This window comes from Cupressus sempervirens, chromosome 11 (assembly GCF_028749045.1).
Source record: "Cupressus sempervirens isolate cs-2001-9-10 chromosome 11, ASM2874904v1, whole genome shotgun sequence".
Taxonomy (NCBI): domain Eukaryota; kingdom Viridiplantae; phylum Streptophyta; class Pinopsida; order Cupressales; family Cupressaceae; genus Cupressus; species Cupressus sempervirens.
In genome coordinates, this window is record NC_143128.1 from 233,347,680 (window position 1) to 233,358,018 (window position 10,339).

The 10,339-nt window shown below is 35.5% G+C and overlaps 1 pseudogene across 1 annotated transcript; it reads left to right on the top strand.

Annotated features, from left to right (window-relative positions):
• Positions 1-2,267: 2,267 nt before the first annotated feature.
• Positions 2,268-3,148, top strand: LOC149529014 (mitochondrial import inner membrane translocase subunit TIM23-2 pseudogene; annotated as a pseudogene). The gene has a single exon (XR_016358937.1). The product of XR_016358937.1 is annotated as a mitochondrial import inner membrane translocase subunit TIM23-2 pseudogene (transcript).
• The last annotated feature ends 7,191 nt before the right edge of the window (positions 3,149-10,339 follow it).

A 10,339-nucleotide genomic window follows, 5' to 3' on the forward strand; every position in this document is an offset into this window, starting at 1 on the left:
GTGTAGTCCTTGAAAACCTAAAAACCTTATTATTAATTCTATATTGATTTTGTGCAAAACCAATGTACGCATTTGCTTGTTATAATGCAATCTTTTTGCCTCATTTAGAGAAATATGATTATATTATAGCAGGTGGAGGTACAACATGATGCAAATGTTGTTAACACATAGGATCCTGATTCTCCCATGGAAACTTTTATATCATAAGAAGGTGGGGTCAATGCAAGAGTTGAGATTTTGGGAGGAAGTAGTAGCATAAATGCTAGGTTTTATTCTATGATTGGTTTGAGCTATGTGAGAGAAGTAGAATGAGATGAATTAGTTGTTAATCAAAGCCACAATTGGGTTAAAAAGGAGGTGGCATCTAGGTTTGTTTTGAAGCAGTGACACAGGGATTTCAAAAAGAGCCCATTTGAAATCAAACTATTTAACTTGTTTATAATCAGGTTTATCTAATATTAATACTAGCAAGTTTGGAAAATAATTTGATTAAATCTAATGGCAATATATTCATTGATGGGTTGGCCAAATATTCACATGACAAGATTTTGAAGGGAAACCTGACAAGATTTTGAAGGGAAACTTGACAAGATTTTGAAGGGAAACCTGACAAGATTTTGAAGCAAAACTTGACAAGATTTTGAAGGGAAACCTTACTTTATTTTGCAATTTTTCTTTCAAAAACAATTCTACTAAGTATATTCATAAATCTAACGATTTAACTTACTAATTGATGCAGATAGAAAGACTTCGTAACATGTCAACAAGACTAAGGGCTTATGGTGCAAAATATAAAGATTCAAATGGGCTTGTTCACAACGTTGTATTATCTCAAAATAGAGGGGACAAACTATAATTTGTGCTACACATCATATACAAAATATTACTTTTTAGAAGTCTTGAGGAAGTTTGAAGAAAATACAATTCGTAGTTGTAAGGCCAAGCCTCATTTTCCAATAAGCTCTCTGGGAGTGTGAATACTAGAGTTTTGCAATAGGGTATGAAATCTGTAAAATGATAAGGGATAGAGTAAGTTTTTTCATGACATCCCATGATTGTAGGATACAAAAAAATTGGTACTCCTCATTTATGACAATAAGACTCTTAACGAAAGAGTACAAGCACCCATTAAAGCTTAAATGAAGGATGTTTTTGACATATATTATCATTGGAATTGCTGTGGTACACATCTTGACAATGCAAATGAAGAACATGGAGCCATTGGTATTCCTCCCAACATATTGCATGGATGGAATGCTAACTCCATGTCCCCATGCGACTACTTGAGTGCAATTTGTGCTTAAATTTAAGTAGTTAGTGTGTTCCCATGCCATTTCTCAACTCTTGAAAAAGGATAATTTGGAATCCATCCCCACTTTCATAGAGTAGCCACCGCTTAAAATATAAACTTAAGCATTGAAAAGAAATGGGGGCTAGAATAAGCAACTACCGCTTATGGAGAAAAATGACATGTGGCTCCATAGACTAGTTTCCCTCTCCTTTATTGCATCCTATTTTTCCTCAAAATATTTATCTACAATATTTGATTATTAAAATTTCAATCTAGCATTCTATCTTGAATGACTTCTAAGAAATAAGCAACTAAGATCAACAATCATGGGGCCATCAACTCCACAAATTGTTGCTAAAAATGTTGAGCAACGACTACTAGCCAAAATAAGTTTAGCAACCACATGGGGACTTGCCCCAAGGCTAGTGTTCTTCTTTTGGAAGCTCTCCACTATAGAAGGACTTCACCACCTCCAAAAGCTCCTATACATGCACAACTACAATGTAATTTAAACTATTAGTTTAATTTGTAAATTTTGATGTTATCTTGCATATTGAATTTCTTCCCAAACGAGGTTTTGGACCTTCTACCAAAAGTGTAAAGGAAAGGAAACTTCTAAAATTAAATGTCCAGTCGTTTGACATTACAAATCAAGTCATTTGCAAAGAAGTTCAAAAAATTCTATATTTATTTGTAATGAGAATAATTCTGTCTCCTTACTATTTTCCCTCCCAACCACTAAGAATAAAGATAATTACTTTTTTATATACTTAAAATGATACATAAATCTATTGACATGGAAATTTGTATATAAAATAAAATAAATGGAGTACCTAAAGTGAAATTTGTACATAAAATAAAATAAATGAAGTACCTAAAGTTCAAATTGTTGTTCTTTTTAGAAAATCGTTGTAGAAGATTCCTCGAGTTGACCCACCCTCCAAGGAAGTAATATTCATATATTCTCGGAATGTTCTAGTAAAATTAGGTTATGCAAAAATATTGCGACCTGAAGAGGTTTCAATATAATTTCCGTCTCCTGCCCGTTATGTCTTGCTAGAGATCGCGCGATCGAATCAGAGGAAAATGAACAGCAGCAGCTCGAAGGACGGGACACAGAACCCGGAAGGAGGGAGGCGCCTTTACAATCCATATGAAGAACTTCACGGTCCGGGCTTTGACATAAGGCCGGTAAAAAACCTGTATCAAATCCCCACAGCTCCAGAGTATCTTTTCCAAGAGGAGGCCGCTCTGAAGAGAAGATCATTCAGCGATAACATCACCTATTACACAGGATGCGCTTATTTGACGGGCGCTGTTACGGGCGCTGGCGTGGGTTTGGTTGAAGGCTTGAAGGCCGGAGAAGCGGGAGATTCCTTGAAACTTAGAATTAACAGGGTACTGAATGCTTCTGGTCACACGGGCAGAAAGTTTGGCAATCGTCTGGGGGTAATAGGCCTTCTTTATGCTGGAATGGAGAGTGGAATTGTTGCCGCGAGGGGGGATGATGATTCAATTAATAGCATCTTGGCGGGGTTGGGTACAGGGGTTCTTTTCAGGGCCGCCGCTGGGATACGATCTGCCGCTGTCGCGGGTGCCATTGGTGGCCTCGCTGTTGGAGCAGTAGTCACCGGCAAGCAAGTCCTTAGGAGATACGTGCCCATATGAATTTACTGAGTCATTACGCTCATTTATTTAGATTTTGATCTGTGAGGGCTTAAAATTTATTCTACATGTTTCAACTTTAGGGTACATTTCGCCCTAGGGCTTCATGTATTAGGATATTTTCTGGAAATATTGTATTGCATTCATGAATTTTCCACAGTCCATGAAGATGAATAAGAGAGCAGTTGGAAATACCTGTGTACATTTGTTTTTCATCAACATTGTGTTGATCTAGATCGTATTTAGTTGTCTTCTTGGAATTTTGAAGTGAATTATAGTATCTGTGATGTATGACCACTAGATTGGGGAATGTTACAGGTTGGGATGCAAAGCTCTATTGTGTGAACTTCTCGTATGCTATTGTAAACTTCGAGCATTATATGCCATTGAGATAAGCGAAATCTATGATTGTTTTAGGTCTCTCCTTTCTCAGTAGATCATGTACCTGGCCCCTGGGGGTAAGCTCTGTCATATTTTATGTGATTTAGTAATTAGTTTAGTGTAAGAAACAAAAAGAGGCTAACCTTGTAAACACTACTTCCCAGGAGAAATCTAAGCCGATTTTAAAAATTAAAATATCTTAAGCCTTCTTGGGGAGTCTTTTTGGGAACAAGGTCTAAATCCCTGTTCTTAAGTGAAATAGATTCCGATCTCATGAAAATTATTAGAAACAACTAACTGAATTAGATTAATTGAACCTAACAAAGTTTCTAGGTGTTAGCCATATCTTTTGTTTCTAAAGAAATTGTATTTCAACATGCTGGAATTCTCTCGCATCAACTTATATGGATCTCCGGCTCTTTCAAGGAAGTGTTGAGTAGTATCTAATCCACCAAAGAAGCTATGTGTTTCATTTTTAAAAGCTATCTTGGGTTTTGGACGCTGCAGCTTACTCCTCTACTTCTAACAGTAGATCTTAGTACTTGGATGGAATTGTTATTTCCAGAAGGGCTTTCTTATGCCACTTTGCTTTCAAATTGGAAAATTCGAAAGATCAAATATTTGAATAATTTAGAACGAATTGCAAACTCATTACAAACCGTTAGAAACTTAGAGAAATTCATGAGCTTTTTTCATAGAATGTTTGTGTAGATGTCCATAGATTCTTTTTAACCAGAAACTGATTCGGCCAACTTTGTTTACAAAACCTACATATAATTATGTGATTCACAAAGAAAATTTGTCCTAGAATGCTAACGTAAATTCTAGAAAATGATGATGTACATGGCAGTTTGAGGGAAAAGAATTGAATAAAAAGCCTCAGCCCTACACAGACAATACAATCTATACACTTATTCAAAACTATGGCTCAGTTATGAATGCAATAGAACATGTCAAAAAAGGCCCCTAGAAGAAACTGGTCAGACAGACCAAAAGTCAAAAAGCATTACTTAAGTGGCATATGATAATGTATAATGCCAGTTATGATGTTAACAAAATATATGATTATATAAATCGAAGGTGAAGCTCTGGCCACTACTCTAAATTAAGAAAAGCTTAACCTTCTTCACAAAAAGGGCTGAATTATAGTGTATCACGATGACATGGTTTCTAACCCCTTCAACCTTTTCACAAAGCTCAACATAAATGTGGTTGTAGAGAAAACACTAGCAATGGAGTACTAGTAAGTTCCTCAAAAGTAATGGCACTGGGTTTTCTTGATTTATAATTAAGAGGATCAAAATCTTTCTTATTAGGCTTTTTCGTCTCTCTTTAAATTACAAAATTTAGTGGTATTCATGTTAGCCTGTATTTAATAACCTGTTTTTAATCTTAAATACTTAATAAACCCTAGTTCACAATAGCTTGCACAATTAAGTATAAAAATGAATTTGACCCAAAAAAGTTTAATAGCCTTCTGTCTAATTCAGATATAATATTTAGGATGTAGTTTATCAAAACTTCAAAGCTATCATGTGCAGTGGCTTGATCTCTAAATCTGTAGCAATCTACTTCATAAGGAAATGCCTTTGAAGCACATCCAAACTTGCCTAATATCCACCTTAAAGTGCTAGTTTTTGAATGTTTTAATTCAAGCTGCACTGGATTCAAGTCCACACAATGGGGATTTCCATGTGAAATCATTCTAGGAATTTTGTGTTTTTGTCATTCAGTTCTAGACCTAGAGCCTATAGGGGTTTCATTCTCAGGATAACTGAACCACAGTGTCATGCTACACACAAGCAGAAATCAAGTGCCAAAATAAATTTTCTCATAAGAATATTAGATAAAGGTCTCCTCCTTGCAACTGTATAACGGTTGGCTGGGTCTCTTGTATCTATTAGCATGGATTGATATACCCCTTAAAAGTTAGAGCAAATGTTTCACACTTAAATCATTTTCTTACAAAAGTCAATCTATTTACTTAGTTTATATGAAGACTTTTTATACTATCAGCATATCCTTCGAAAATTGTCAAAGTAGAATATGTAATGAATCAGTAAATTATATATTTTTACCTTTCCTTAAGTATGTAAAAAGTTAAAACACATTTAAATAATATAGGCTTTTATCATTTGAAACAGTATCATTCTAGTTGATAGGAAGTACGAAATTAGAGAAAATTAATTTCATTGTGTAGTGAATCCCATACCTATAGAGCAGATTAGAGGAATTTTGATTGATATAGTAAATAGACTATGCATTTGCATTGTAGTGATTAAGAAACTGTTGTATTCTAAATCTGCAGCACAGGAACCAGATTATATAGGAATTAAATATGTGTTATTCCTCTAAAAGTTCAAATGTTTTGCTGTCATAACCTTTCCAATCCACTGATACTGATATGATAGCAATGAGGGGGGGTGCCTTCTGCCTCTGACTTGTTTGCCTTGCTCTGTTTTGCACAGAGTAGAAAAAATAAAAAGAACAAAATGCTATGTAGAGTGGAATTTCACCTGCAACATCATCCTTCATTTGGGTGCTGATTTGTGTATAGGAAAAAATTATATTAAGACCCTCAAAGATGTTAGCAAAACCTCAGGTCAGCATAGTTCTGTAAGGAAAAATATTAACAGTGTGGTGTTGTTTCTTATACTAACATTATGTTTTGTGCTCTAACCAAGAGGGGCCTGAATGATTATTTGCAGTGCTAATAAAAATATGAAATGTAACGATTTAGTAAAATAAATGAGCAGGTTAAATGATAAATAAGAGAAGTATTGTGTCCATTGGTTACTTGAGTTAGACTCCATGCAACATTTAAAGTAACTTTGAGATGGTCTGGTGGAAAAGCAGTTTAGGATGGAGACTAGCATGATAGGCATCCATCACAAGAATCTTACTCAGGTATATTGATGCGGGGGTACCTGCTTGCCGTGTCAGAATAGGAGTATTGAAACATAGTATGGACATCCATTAGATGGATTTATTGAGTTGTCAACCCTTTGGCAGATGTAACACCAAATTCCTCAATGTGTGCTAGCATCTCTGAAAAGAACAGTAGCAATGAATGGAATATAAGGATACATGGAAGATGAAACGTTGGAGAAGGAATCTCTTCCTTTCTTAGAAAAAAAACCCTGCACAGGAGTTATAGAGAGCAGGATTAATGAGACAGTGGATGAAGTGGCCCATGTGGAGAGGCAACGTAGGTTACAAAAGCTAGAAATTTTAAAGGAATTGGGGCAGTGTAGAGGAAAAAGTTGGGGGGGAGGGTGAGAGAAGGCAGCAGCGGGCTGTTATACAAGAGGAAAAGGTTGCAAATGGAACTGCTTAGAGACTTAAAGGGGCAATGCACAGAAGAGGAGGCAGAGTGGGTCTGCATAGAGTGAGAGGCTTGGGTAGGAATTAGCATGGCTGCATGGTGTGAGGAGAAGTTGCAGGTTATGATTTGTGGGAGCAGAGGTTGAATTGAATGGCATTATTTTTGTGGAGCAGAGTGCTTTTGCATTGTTAAAAGTTTTGTGCTTTGAAAGAAAGAGGCTTTCTCCAGTTGCATCAGTGGTATCATAGTTAGAAAATTCCAAGTGTGCAGCTAGATACGCTGGTTTTCTCCAGTTCCATCAGTGGTATCATAGTTAGAAAATTTCAAGTGTGCAACCAGATACACTGGAGGATGGCAGCTTGGCACAGGATCTGAGGATGAAGTTGTGAGAAGTCCTTGAATGTGTAAATAGATTGCTGAATGTGAGGCAGTTTGCACTGGAGTTCTCAGAGTGGGTTGAAGGAAGTGTTAAGTTCTAGGATCATTTCTGCAAATGTAGAATCATAGCCATTGTGATTGATGATTTTCCAAATGCAGATTTGAGGACTCATAAATATGAGAGGAGACATGTCTCATGCAGAGACACGTCTCTACGGTTATACATCACTAGTTAACATATTAATATAATAGTAATATAAATAACCATATATATAACTCATCTTAAGCATATATGTAAGATTAATATGTTAACCATATATGTAATATATTATTATATTATTATATAATAATAGTATTATATTATTATATAATAATATATAAGGAGACATGTCTCATGAAGAGACATGTCTCTATGGTTAAACATCACTAGTTAACATATTAATATAATAGTAATATAATTAACCATATATATAACTCATCTTAAGCATATATGTAAGATTAATATGTTAACCATATATATTTATCTTAAAGGTGATTTACCATCAACAAGGTATCTCATGTTAAAATCAATTCGATAGAAACTACAGGCTTAACACTCCCTCTTAGCTAGGGAGGATTTATAGAACACATTATGCTCTCAAGAATATGAAGAGATATCATCTGAGTATGATATTCAATTCACTATGAGGCTAAAGTTCTCACCTTTCATAACACACAATTGAAGCAATTTCCATAACTTTAAAACACCACCTTAAGTGTGGTCTATAGTAGTAACTATGTCATGGTGTCCGCTAAGATTTGTCCCAAAGAACCATAACAAGTTGGTTACCATGGTGTCTGGCAGAATCCGGCTCAAAGGACCATGATAACAGGTCTACCATTTATAAGATTTCCACCTTACAATGGTTACCTTTTGTCTGTACGTTATCATGATTTCCAACACTTTGGGACAACAATTTAATGAAGTCTATCATGATAATAGGTCTACCATTTATAAGATCGTCACCTCATAATGGTTACCTTCTGTTTATATATGTTATTGAAAGATTGTCACCTTTCATTACATATCATATGTGAAATAGTAACCACCAAGAACCCAGTTAGAGGGTGGTACAAAGGCTTTCACCTTAATTTACTCTCACAGAGAAGAATGCATTACAAGGAGTTTCACTTAGAACTTCTCCTCATAAAGAAGGTATCATTCACCAAGGATTGCACCTCAAAAAATTCTCCCTTTGAACAATGACCCTGGGAAGTCTGGTCCAGTAGTTACTCCCTTAGAGACTCTCTTCCCCAAGGATTCTTGTCAGACTCACTCTGAATCTGGTATCTAATTTTTAGGTGATAAGCCATCACTTCGTCATGATATACATAGGAGTGGGCCCATCAAAATCATGCAGTTACACATGTATTTCTAGACTCCCTTTGATTATCAATCTTCTAAGCTCCTGCGTTGCCTTAGAAGAAGTGCCACACTCCCTCTTAATGTAGAGGAATCTCATAATCTCAATCATCAAAGAGGTTTTCTCCAAGAGCTTCACTTTATCCATCTTGCTCATCTAGTCTTTGGAGCTACTATCATTAGATTGAGTCTGCACAATATTTGGTAGCATATTTAAAGTACCAACCTACTTTTCCTATAATAATATCCTCAAACATAAAGGAAAAGATCAAAGCAAAAAAACCTTATAGTATGTATAGAATTACAAATAAGAGAGAGACTACAAAGAGTAGATAAATGTAAAAGATAAGAATACTTATTTGCACATGAATATTTATGTTGGTAAACAAATTGTTCTTTTATATTATTATTCTTTACAGATTGTTCTTTTATATTATTACTCTTTATTACCCAATTAAGAACAATATCTGATCACAAACAGTTGGAAAGCCTCTTGTGAATAATTTAGCTTTCCTCTAAATTGATAGGTACAGCTGCCTAAAACAAATTTGCAATGAATTTTGTTTTCTTCCTAAACTACTTTGTGGTATGTTCTTAACTCGAGAACAGTAGAGGAATAACTCAGTTAGACCTAAATTAAATCCAACTCAGGCAGATAATAACTCCTCAATACTGAAACAGATTCATGTATCCACACATCTTATGAATCCATAAATCCATTCGCATAATCAACTGATGCTAAACTAAGTCAAACTCAAATCTGAATTACAACTGATGAATCGGGAAAAACTAACAAAATCCTTTCGTCAAATGAATTATAACAATACTTATTACATTCGTTTGTATTCTGGAAAACAGGGGAGATGAAACTCTGTTCTTCCTTAGTGCTCTGTAATACAGAAAGGAAATACTAACTAATCACAATACGTACTGGAACAGAAAATGATTTGAAATAAAATACCATTCAATTGTCTCTGCAACAAATAGTACTTCACACCAAAATTTTGCCGACCTTTCATTAATCATTTAACTTCATACATATAGATTTTGAGAGATGACCGTTACAATAGGAATTTTAATCGGTTCATCTTCTGAGGAGACAAATGGCAAGATGCCAGTTTGTCATATTACAAAACTTACAAAATTGGTAGAAGCTGCAAACGAAAGTGAAAAGGAGGCATCATCAAATCATTTAGACTTTTTCCCCTTTTCAACTTTTGCCCTATGTGCCTTAGCGGCAACTATAATGGGAACTAATTCCTCATGACTAGGCACGTGTACATTAGTGAATCTTAAGAGCCATTTTGAATGTTCTCGAGCCAACTCTTTCACAGAATTTAGGTGTCTTGTCAATTCTTTAGTAGCTATGTGTATGCATCCACCTAGTGTCTGTAGCTCTGTCATTCTGTTTTGAACGCTTGAAGCCATTCCTGACAGGTTACTTAAATACATGGAGAAGTTGTTCTTCATTATCTCCACTCCAATAAGGGCTCTCCCTTGACCGCTTGTTTGTGGATCAATGTTTAATCCTTTCATCAGTTCAAATGCCCTATCTTGAGTTCTCTTCACTTTATCTTCTGTTTCCTTGAGTCCTTTTTCAGCTTCTTGAATCATCTCTAGCTTGAATTGCATACCCTGGAGCCATTCAAACAGGGGTTCAGTTCCTTTCTTCAAGATTTTTACTTTAACCGCCTCCTTTGCCTTCATCTGGATAACCATTTTCAGGAGAGAAATACACTCATCACATCTTGCTTTCTCCGCAGTCAAAGTGTGTTGATTAGACGAGATATTATCTTTCTTAGTCTCCAATTGAAGGATAACATTCCCAATTTGATCAATCAAAGCAACTCCATCTGCATTGAGTTTATCAATCCACTCTTTCCCAATCTGACCAAAA